The 11,575-nt window shown below is 37.3% G+C and overlaps 1 long non-coding RNA gene across 1 annotated transcript; it reads left to right on the plus strand.

The window, feature by feature from the left end:
• Positions 1-2,786: 2,786 nt before the first annotated feature.
• On the plus strand, positions 2,787-4,465 carry LOC119778452. Its single transcript, XR_005280064.1, has 2 exons — positions 2,787-3,301; positions 4,087-4,465. It is a non-coding gene; the product is annotated as an uncharacterized LOC119778452 (long non-coding RNA).
• Positions 4,466-11,575: the final 7,110 nt, after the last annotated feature.

An 11,575-nucleotide genomic window follows, 5' to 3' on the forward strand; every position in this document is an offset into this window, starting at 1 on the left:
GTGTTTCAAAGCCAGCTGAATAGAGCGGACGACAAAGACAAGAACCTGCAGAGAGTTTAGCATTTATTGCAACTCAGCGTAAATGAAATCAGAGGGGAACGCCATGTGAAGTTTTTTAACAGGGCATTCAGATCTGGTGTGTATATGAAATTAATAACTGGGGATGTCTAATTCTGAAATCCTGTGTTTGGGTTGTTATAGGTACTGCAACATCTATCTATCCATCTATCTATCTAGATGTATACTCTGTGTGTGACATAAAATATGGATCTCCATCCCTGCCACAAAGGCCATCAAATAATGTTTAAAATAAAAAATACAGTAGGTTGAAAAGGCAGAGTATCCATCCATCCATCCATCTCCCTTTCTCCATTTAGGCTATCATTTGATCGTTCACGCTCTCCATAGTTCTCCTGTGGCGCGAGCACAGGGCGACTGTTGCGCGCCTTTAGCGAGCATGCGCGTTTCCTGTCGCTTGTGCGGTGACTCGTGCCGCCTGCACTGTGCGGAGATGCAGGGGAAACCGTATCTGATGGGGAAACGCAGCTCGACGTAACACCAGTATTTCCATCAGGAAAATGCTGTGTTGCTGCAGGAGTCCTCCTCACTCTCCATCTCTCTGTGTGTGCTGTACGTTAACACCCGCCAGCAGAAACACCCACCTACCCAACTGACAGACGGAATCTCACTATACATCAGCCATTCTCATCCTCCCCTCTCTCATGACAAGGCGCGCACCTCTGGATGACCTAAAAAATAATCTTTAATATCTCTTAAACAAAAGTAGCAAACAATATTTTTTTTCTGCACAAACGTTGCACTAACCATTCAGTCTATTTGCAGAGTTTTTTGATGTGGGTGGGGTGTCAGCTTCACGCAGCTGCGCACGAGTCCTATCATGAAAGAAGGTTCATTGTGCGACCTGAATAACGCACAGTAAAGGGGGTGTCGGCAATGGTAACAGCGTTATAGTTACAGTCAAAGTAATTAGTTAGATTACTCGTTACTAAAACAAGGTACTTTCAAAGCCGTTAGTCCCATCACTGTTTAGGAGGCCTCCAGGTGGGAGTGAGAGTAGATTAATTTGGCCTTATGAGATTTATAGGCTTAGGTTATCTAATCTAAGGTAACTTAAAATAATGTGCGCATAGGAAACTAAAACAGCTTTCCTTTAATTAGATGACACCCAAATTGTAGTTAAATGCTGAAACTGGTCTTGAGTGAGAACATTTGGTCTGTGAAATTTTGATTGTGATTACTTTTGATCCCTAATTAATGATATATATCATTCTAGATGCTCTCTGAGTCACCCGGTCCTTCGGAGATGTGTCGCTTCTTGTGTTTTTAAGTTACCTGTAATAACGGTAACTTATCAGGGGGAGTTGTTAGGTTTTATTATTTATACATCATGTGCACTGTCATTTTGTTAGTCAGATTAGACAGAGCAGAAGGCCTTCCTTCACATTGTGGATGTCACGGTGTGTACGGAGGTCATCTAATCAAGACAGCCTTCGTGTCTGTAAGAGTACACAGGATATGGGCACATCTTGGAGCCGGTCTGATAGGAGAGCTACTGTATATGTAACCCTGAGACAGAGAGGCAACCTGCATGGAGTTCAAGACATGGATGGCGTGTCAGTTTCTGATACGGACAGCTAAGCATCCACATGATGCAACACAGACTCAGAAGGTATAAGAAGCAGGAGATGACGTTGTTCGGGGCTCAAACTTTGCCGGACGCTTGCGGACGTGATTTTTGAGACCACAGCTGTGCATAGCTCGAAGCATTTTTTCTCTGTCCTGTAACGACCTGATCTGGAATAAACTCTGTTACTTTTTTACTCCTGTTTTTATATGGTTTTAACGAGTTTGAGTTAAGAGTAGTAAATAACTTGCTCCCAGGAAAAGAACCGGTGAAGAGGCCCCCGGGGCGCTACAGCCTTTACTTCCAAGGGGACAAATCCTCCTCACTTTAACATAACAGAACACTGTAAACTACAGTATTTTTTTTTATATTTGTTCATACCATTTCGTGTTTTTCTTTTTTTCTTCTTTACAGCCCTTTGTTCAGCTGTGGCTGTTTTTAATTGGTTAACAAATAAAATTGGATATTTATTTTAACTCTGTCACTTATTCTATTATTTTTTATAAACTTTATTTATAAACTGATGTGTAATCTGTTGCTGCTGTAACTCCACTATTTCCCCACAGTGGGCCAACAAAGGGAGTTTCTATTCTATGTAGTGTATATCTGCTGTTTATTTAGTAATGTCTTCCAAAGCTCTGATGCCTTCATGAAGTTCTCCCTCCAGCCCTGATGTCAACAGTCTGTTGATTTAAACTAAACTCCGCTGCAGTGCTGAGGCATCCTTCTACTGTTCTGCTTAAAGGAATAGTACACCCAAAACATGATTAGCCTTCATTTTCTACTCACCCCCATGCTGAACAAAACTCTGGAGTACTTTTTTGATATCTCAAATGCATCTGGAGATCTGGGAGGCTTCTTGCTGTCTGCTGACATTCAAATAATGGAGGTCTATGGCGCCCGAGACAGAAAGGTCCAAAAAAGTCCACAAAAACGTGTCAATATTCCTCCATACTGCTCGTCCAATGTAATCCAAGTGTCCTGAGTGGGTAGCATCCATAATTTACTCGAAACGAAGTCATTTAGAACGTTTTAGAGCCTAAACAGTAGTGTATAGGATTTGCTAATAGCGCCCCCATGCGCGCTCTCGATTCTACGGAAACCGCGGCAGACCAAACCGGAAGAAAGTGCGCATTCAGCGTCTGCTCTGCCGATAATGCAAGCGTAGAAGAAGAAATGTGCTGTTTACCTGTGCAAAGAAAGAAACAACGAAAGAAAAATGTCTGAGGACTTCAGTGTTGAGGAAGAGCATGAGTTCTTTGCCGAGCCTTTTCTCTATGAACCAGAATACACAGATGACGAACTTAGAGACATGGATGAGGCAGCCGCAGCTCAAGCTGAGCCGCAAACACCGTTGTGCTACAGATGTAGAGCGTCAGAAACATGGTGGTGTAAATGTGGAAATTGTCAAGCAATGCCAACAGAAGAGGAGAGCATTTGCTGTGTGGACTGGGACTTGTTGATGCCACCACTGGAGGATCTAAATATCTCCACTGATGAGACCGAGAGCACTAGCCAAAGACTTTGTGTCACCCAAAACACGGATTATCCACCATTACTGACCCGTGGCGTTCTGGAGATGTTTTTCCATGTGCCCAAAATCAATTGGAAAAAGAGGCCAAGACCCGCAGGACCAAACAACACGCTCTCTGCAGAGTAAGTTTTGTGCAACAGGCCTATGCCTTGCTAATAATGTTATTATATATATCATATATATATCATATATATGATATATATATGATATATATGATATATATATATATATATATCATATATATATCACATATATATATATATAACATATATATATATGATATATATATATATATCACATATATATATATATGATATACATATATCACATATATATATATATGATATACATATATATATATATATGATATATATATTTATATATATATATATATATCATATATATATCATATATATGATATATATATATATCACATATATATATATCATATATATCTCACATATATATATATATATAACATATATATATATGATATATATATATATATATATCATATATATATATATATATATATATATATATATATATATATATATATATATCATATATATATCATATATATATATATATATATATATCATATATATATCATATATATGATATATATATCATATATATGATATATATATCATATATATGATATATATATCATATATATGATATATATATCATATATATATGTTATATATATATATGATATATATACATAATGTTAATGGTACTCACTGTGTAGTTTTTTGTATGTGATGCTAGTACTAAAGTCTGTTTACTCAGCATCTTACCCAGGTTGTGTGCTGGATGAGATACTGCTTTCTTTTTCACTTGTATTGCTAAAATAATGGCTCCATCCATCCCCCCCCCCCCCCCCCCCCCCCCCCCCCACCAGTCAGTACAGGTTGGTGGCCTACCGTGTGGTACTCGAGTGGATTCTGAAAGGCGAGAGACTTGGCAAGGACAGCAGAAGAGTTTTACCTGCCTGTATTGTTACAAGCATCCGTTCCAGCTACCCTTCACCAGATGGAGTGTATACTGGTTTCAAGGAGGCAGAGGCAGCTTTTGAACAGTTGTAAAGACTATAAACAAATCCTAAGAGACTCTTCCATATTAATTTGTACTTCTTCATTGTATTTCATATTTTTTCCCAAATCACAAACCTATACTGCCTCATTATAGATATCATTTCAGAATTTATGTAGCCGATAACTGTAACCTTTCCTGTACTATTGTGTTGTTTTGGAAATAAACAAAATGACTTTGGATGGTAAGAAAAATGTAACTCTGTTCCTTTGATTAAATATTTATTCTAGACCTAAGTGTGAAATGCAGACAAGCCAACCACAAACACATGCCATTTTATTTCAAAATGTCATGTTATAACTATATTAAGTAAACCCCTTATCAGACTCTGTATCCCAGAATTTTGAAAAAAAAAAGAAGGTTAAAATTACATGCCACCAGCTAGACTTTTTATTTGCATAATTACAAATATAAAAAGGCAAGAGTAAAAATACTGCACCACTCAGACTAACTGCTGTATCGGGAAGTATGTTTTTGTATGGCTTCCTCTTTGGCAGGCTTTGGTTTCTGAGCAATGTTTTCTGGTATGGGAGGGATAGAAACATATGACTGGGGGTCTTTGATCTTGATGTTGGGGTCCAGGCGTCTCCGCACAACTTGCACCACCAGATTTTGCCGGAATGTTTGTGTTGTTGGAACATAGATCTTTTTGGCGACCCATTCTTTTGTTTGTTTTGGGTAAACCACATTGAACCGTGCTTGTCCTAAAAAACAAAGAAGAAAATGTAAGGCAGAGGAAACATTAATGAAATAACATAGCTATTACAGGTGCTGGTCATAAAATTAGAATATCATGAAAAAGTAGATTGATTTCAGTAATTCCATTTAAAAAGTGAAACTTGTATATTATATTCATACATTACATACAAACTCATATATTTCAGATGTTTATTTTGTTTAATTTTGATGATTACAAATGACAACAAATGAAAATCTCAAATTCATCATATCAGAAAATTAGAATATTGTGAAAAGGTTCAAAATTGATGGCCCCTGGTGCCACACTCTAATCAGCTAATTAACTCAAACCACCTGCAAAAGCCTTTAAATGGTCTTTCAGTCTAGTTCTATAGGCTACACAATCATGGGGAAGACTGCTGACTTGACAGTTGTCCAAAAGACGACCATCGACACCTTGCACAAGGAGGGCAAGACACAAAAGGTCATCGCTAAAGAGGCTGGCTGTTCACAGAGCTCAGTGTCCAAGCACATTAATAGAGAGGCGAAGGGAAGGAAAAGATGTGGTCGAAAAAAGTGTACAAGCAAGAGAGATAACCGCACCCTGGAGAGGATTGTGAAACAAAACCCATTCAAAAATGTGGGGGAGATTCACAAAGAGTGGACTGCAGCTGGAGTGAGTGCTTCAAGAACCACCACACACAGACGTATGAAAGACATGGGTTTCTGCTGTCGCATTCCTTGTGTCAAGCCACTCTTGAACCACAGACAGCGTCAGAAGCGTCTTGCCTGGGCTAAAGAGAAACAGGACTGGACTGCTGGTGAGTGGTCCAAAGTCATGTTCTCTGATGAAAGTAAATTTTGCATTTCCTTTGGAAATCAAGGTCCCAGAGTCTGGAGGAAAAGAAGAGAGGCACTTCATCCACGTTGCTTGAAGTCCAGTGTAAAGTTTCCACAGTCAGTGATGGTTTGGGGTGCCATGTCATCTGCTGGTGTTGGTCCATTGTGTTTTCTGAGGTCCAGGGTCAACGCAGCCACATACCAGGAAGTTTTAGAGCACTTCATGCTTCCTGCAGCTGACCAACTTTTTGGAGATGCAGATTTCATTTTCCAACAGGACTTGGCACCTGCACACAGTGCCAAAGCTACCAGTACCTGGTTGAAGGACCATGGTATCCCTGTTCTTAATTGGCCAGCAAACTCTCCTGACCTTAACCCCATAGAAAATCTATGGGGTATTGTGAAGAAGAAGATGCAATACACCAGACCCAACAATTCAGAAGAGCTAAAAGCCACTATTAGAGCAACCTGGGCTATCATAACACCTGAGCAGTGCCACAGACTGATCGACTCCATGCCATGCCGCATTGCTGCAGTAATACAGGCCAAAGGAGGCCCAACTAAATACTGAGTGCTGTACATGCTCATACTTTTCATGTTCATACTTTTCAGTTGGCCAACATTTCTATAAATCCTTTGTTTTTATTGGTCTTCAGTAATATTCTAATTTTCTGATATGATGAATTTGAGATTTTCATTTGTTGTCATTTGTAATCATCAAAATTAAACAAAATAAACATCTGAAATTTTATGATTTTGGTAGGGTCATGTATAAAATATAATATACAAGTTTCATTTTTTAAATGGAATTACTAAAAATCAATCTATTTTTTCATGATATTCTAATTTTATGCCCCAGCACCTGTATAAAGCATTCAAAAGTTTGGGTTTTTTGGGTTTAAAAAAAAGGAAACCCAAGGAAATTGTATCCAAAAAATTTAGAAATCTGGGTACTTGTAATTTTTTTGGGTGGTGAGAATTAACCATAAAAAAGTACCATATTTTTTATGCGTTTAGTGCGCAGCCTCATTTAAAACAGGGGGCGGCCCCCAAATTAAAGGTTAAAGGTAATGTTTGCTTTTTTTTTAAATACAGCTCATTTTGAGGACAAAAAAGGGAGTAAGGGAAAATGAAAAAAGGCAAAAGGGTTTTTGGGTTTTTTTTTGTTTTAAATTTTTTTCTTGTTCCCTGTTTTGGTTTTTAGGCCTGTTCCGCTGAACATTTTCTTTGTGGCCCATAACGGCAAGCGGGGTGCGAGCTTTCATTGTTAAATAGGGGAAGGCAGCCCTCTTCCTGTGTATTTCACTTTAGATGCAGGGGAATACTTCAAGTTTCCCCTGAGAAAAATAATTTTTGAAAAAGTTAAACTACATTTTAAAAAAATTTTGAATTTCTCATTATTATTTTGCTTTCCCCCGGTTTTTATTTACCGTATGTTTGAAAAGGGGGGGATTTGCCAAATTTCTTTAAAGAGTCCTTTGTCCGGGGCCCAAAGTTTTTCCCGGGGCTTTAAAAGCGTAAGAGTCTCTTTTAAACCCCCCCCTTTCGCCTCTTTCCTCTGACGAAAAGGTCAGCATGCACACTTTTAAATTTCCCTGTCCATTTTCCCTCCCAGCGTGCCACCACAGATGTGATAAAGAAAGTGTTTTTCCCCATTTCCCTTATCAAACCCTGGGATATAAAAAAATTTTGGCAATTCAGTATCAAAGAGGTAAAAGGTTTGGGTGTAAAAAGCTATCAGTTATTATTATCAAAAAACTTTTATGTTGCCAAAAATTTGGGAAGAATGTGATGTTATAAACATCGGGGTCACCTCCAAAAAGGGGAAAACGGGCTTTCCCACAATGATTGCAGTTGATTTTATCCATGGTTGCGGGTTTCTGGGTTGCCCTTTTTTGTTGGATGGGGACACCCAATTTTTTCATTAGACCCCCAAAAAAAACAGAACAATTGTCAAGGAGTTCTCAAGAAAAAGCATAAAATAGGGGCAATGGAGAAAACCGTGTGAGTGGGAAGATGTTTTGTTCTCACCCCAAGAAATTTATTCCTTTATAAAATATTTGGGTTGGGAGTACAAGAAATGTACCCCACCAGGGGTATGGGGGAAACGTAAACCTGAGGTGGCACTAAATTTTAGACGGGACATTTTTGTTCATACGGGGGTGGATAAAAGTTTTTGGGGAAGGTTTAAAAGGGAACCAGGTGTTAGAGACAATATTGTTTTTGTTGTTTTGAAAAAAAAAGGGGTTTTGGTTTTTTAAAACTTTAATTTCCCTTCTGGTATAAAAATAAAGTTTTTTTTTCATCAAGGGGGAAATTGTTTGCATTCCCACTTATTTTTTTTTCTTTTTCTTTTTAAATTATTATTATCAATTTGGGAATGCTTAGGGCATTCCCACTTATTTTTGGGTTCATTTTAAATTTTTTTCTGACTCTAACTATCCCGAAATTTTTAAAACCCGATTTTTCAAAAATTTTTGGTTATAAAAACGTTCAGCTCCTTCAGGAAAATTCTGCTAGTCTTTTGGTAAGATTTTTTTGGTTATTTTTCCCGGGGTTTTCAGTTTTTTTCTGCTTTTTTTTTTTGCCCCATTAAAAATGCATGTAGAATTCTTAGATTTCGGGAAAAATTCGGGCAAAACCCTTCATCATCTTTGCCCTTTAAAAAACTACTTCAGCATATTTTCAGCTAGAAACCCCCATTCAACTTTTAAAATTTTTCCCGGGTATCTTTCGGCTTTTACTGAAAAAAATCTCGGTTTTCCCTGCTAACTTTTACAGTTTTGCTTCAGTGAAGTTTTCAAACTTTAAAAAAAATTTTTAAGATTTTCGATTTATAATGGAATCAAATGGAGGGAAATTTTTTTTGAACTGTTTAGGTGCGTGTCTAGCTTTTGGCTGTTCGGGTTTTTTCCGAAAAAATTTTTCTTCTCACCCCCCTCTTTTTTTAAATCAATTGAAATAAATTTTACAAAAAAATTTGGGGATTTTTTTCGGATTAAAAAAAATTTTAACCCTCATTTGTGTGGCTTTTATTTTTTTCCACGGGTTTGACCCGGGACCACAAAAAGTCCATTTTTCCCCCCAAAAGAAATCCAATAAGAGTTTTTTCCAAAAATCACAGACAAAATCCAAAACTTTACTATTTTCGTACCGCTCCCCCCCCTTTTTTAACTTTTTAGGGTGTACTAACATGAAATTTGGGTATACAAAACTTCAGAACCTTCTAGCACTAAAAATTAAAGGGAAAATTTCTTTAATTTTCCCATTTATGGTTTAAGCTTTTTAGCTGACTTGTTCGGGCATAGGAAAACGCTGTTTCCCTAAAAAAAATTTCCTCAAAAACAGAAAATGCACTTTTTTTTTAAATGTACCGGGGCCAAAATATTTTTTTAGTAGAAACATGAAAGTTGGGAAGCGAAGCCGAAGGAGGGCTACGCCAACGGTGAAAGAATTTTTTAAATCCCCTTTTACGGTTTTAGCTCACCATTTATTTTTGTTCGAAGGGAAAGTTTTTGCTTTTGAGAATTCTGCTCAAACCCATTTTGGTTGCTGTTTTTTAAAAGAGACCAGAGGATTTATAAAACCTTTATTTTTCCCCTTCCCCATTAAGGCTGAGAATGAGCTACACCATGAAAGTTACCCAAATTGGAGACAAAGGAAAAGCTGTCCTTGGGACAAAAAATTTTTTAGATCCCCATTTAGGGTTTTGGTCTTCACCATTTCTTTTGTTCTGACCCTAAATATTCCCATTAAAAAAAACCTGACAGGAAAAAAAAGAAAGTGAAGCGCTTTTCCCTTCTCCACACAGGCCCCGTTAAGCGTTGTCAAAAAAACCCGTGTTCAAAAGAGATTTACCCCCGGGCCCCACTTTAAACAGCCCCTTTTAATCTAATGGGGGAAAGCCCAACACTGATTTAACATTGGGAAAGTGGAAACAATAGACTACTGGAAAAGGAACCCTTCCCTTCACACAAAAAACCCTGATGGGATTTTCCAAAAAAAAAGACCCGGGGGAACCCTTAAAAATTAAAGCCCCAAAATTAAAAATCTTTTTTTTTTCCCAGCATAGGGCTCAACTTTTATGCCCCAAAACTAAAAACATTTTTAAAAAAATGAGACTCAAGGGGGTTTTCAAAACACACCCCATGGAAAATTTCAAAAAAAAACCTCCCTTTGCCCCCTTTATCAAATGCCCTAATAACAAGGGAAAAGATTTGATTTAACGATTGGAAAGTCATAAAGGGTATCAATGCTGGGTTTGACCCTTTTCTCAACACACAACCCTGCTGGGACTTTAAAAATAAGTCCCCCGTGACCCTACACAAAAAAAGGGCCCTATTTTTAACTCGATATTAATTGATGCAAATGGCTCGGGCATTAGGGCCCCAAACCCTTTTCCCAGCTTGTTTCTATTAGACTCGGGGGCCCTTTACAAAACATCCCCCAAACAAATTTACAAAAAAAGGGGTCTCCCCATTTACGCTCAAAAAACAGTATCAAATTAAACCCAATAACAGGGAAAAACCAGTGATTTCATATTTGGGAAATGGATTCTATATCACTGTGGGCAGGCCCCTTCCCCCCATGACACCCCATCCATGATAGACTTTAAAAAATAAACTAAAGGGACTCTAAAAAAAAAAAGCCTCTTTTTTTCCCTACACTTTCATTTTCCCATATGGCCGTAGCTTTTCCCCAAACCCAAAAAACCCAATTTTTCAAATTACCTACCAAGGCCTTTTTAAACCCACACCCCCTCAGTGCATATTTTTAATCAGGTTCAAGGGGGGGGAATTTTAACTTTAAAAAAGAAAACTGCAAAATTTGTAAAAATGCACCCTAAGCCTCCCCAATTTTGCTGTCATAAAACACAGCGGTTTCCTAAAAAGCGGGGTTAAAATTTTTTTGATAAATTCGCCCTTAAGTGGTTTTAGTTCTTTCTTTTCCCTTTCTCTCTGCCCTTTCCCTTTCTGCTTCTCATGGTACCCCTACAAAAAAGGTTTTGTATTTTTTCCCAATCCTCTAAGGATAAACACGGTTTTTTATGTTTATCAAAAAAACCACATTTTAAATCATTTAAAATTTGTTGTCCCCAAGTTTTGGGACATTTCCGAAATTTAAAAATTTTTGGAACTTATTCAATACCTTTCTTCCTCAACTTTTTACTTCCCATCCTTGAGCTACTAAAATTTTTTCAACCAGATAAGATTCAATTTTTTTTTTTAAATTTTTCTTTTCTGATTAAGCAAATTTAATATTTTTCAGCCTATTCCCGTGAACCCTTTGGTTTTAAATTTTTTTCTTTTTTCTGGACAGGGAAATTTAAGGGTTTTTCCCGTTTGTGCTAATTCATAACATGCCTACATTTTCTGGGCGTAGGGGCCCCCTTTAGAAATTTTTCTGAAAACTTGGGTAGGGGCATTATATTAAGACCCCTTTTAGTGCACATATTAAAGACATTTTTTTTATATTATTTTATAGTTTTTTTCTGTGCAGCTTTTTTAAAATGGGGGGTTTGTTTCTTTTTTCCCCTTTTTTTTTACTGCCAAAGTTCTAAACCCCACAGAAAACTTCAGATGATTCAATTGTTTTCTTTTTCAGTTTTAAAGTTTTTTATGACTTCCTTTAAAATTTTCATAAAGTTCCTTTAGCTAAATTTTTTGTTTTTTCCTTTCGTTTTTTTAGCTAATTTTTTTTCTTTTCCCTTTTAGCAGGAAAAAAAACATTCCCCCCTTTGACTTCCTATCACATTTTAAAATTTCTTAAGGGAATTTCAG

This window comes from Cyprinodon tularosa, unplaced genomic scaffold (assembly GCF_016077235.1).
Source record: "Cyprinodon tularosa strain WSP-4 unplaced genomic scaffold, ASM1607723v1 ctg1332, whole genome shotgun sequence".
NCBI lineage: Eukaryota > Metazoa > Chordata > Actinopteri > Cyprinodontiformes > Cyprinodontidae > Cyprinodon > Cyprinodon tularosa.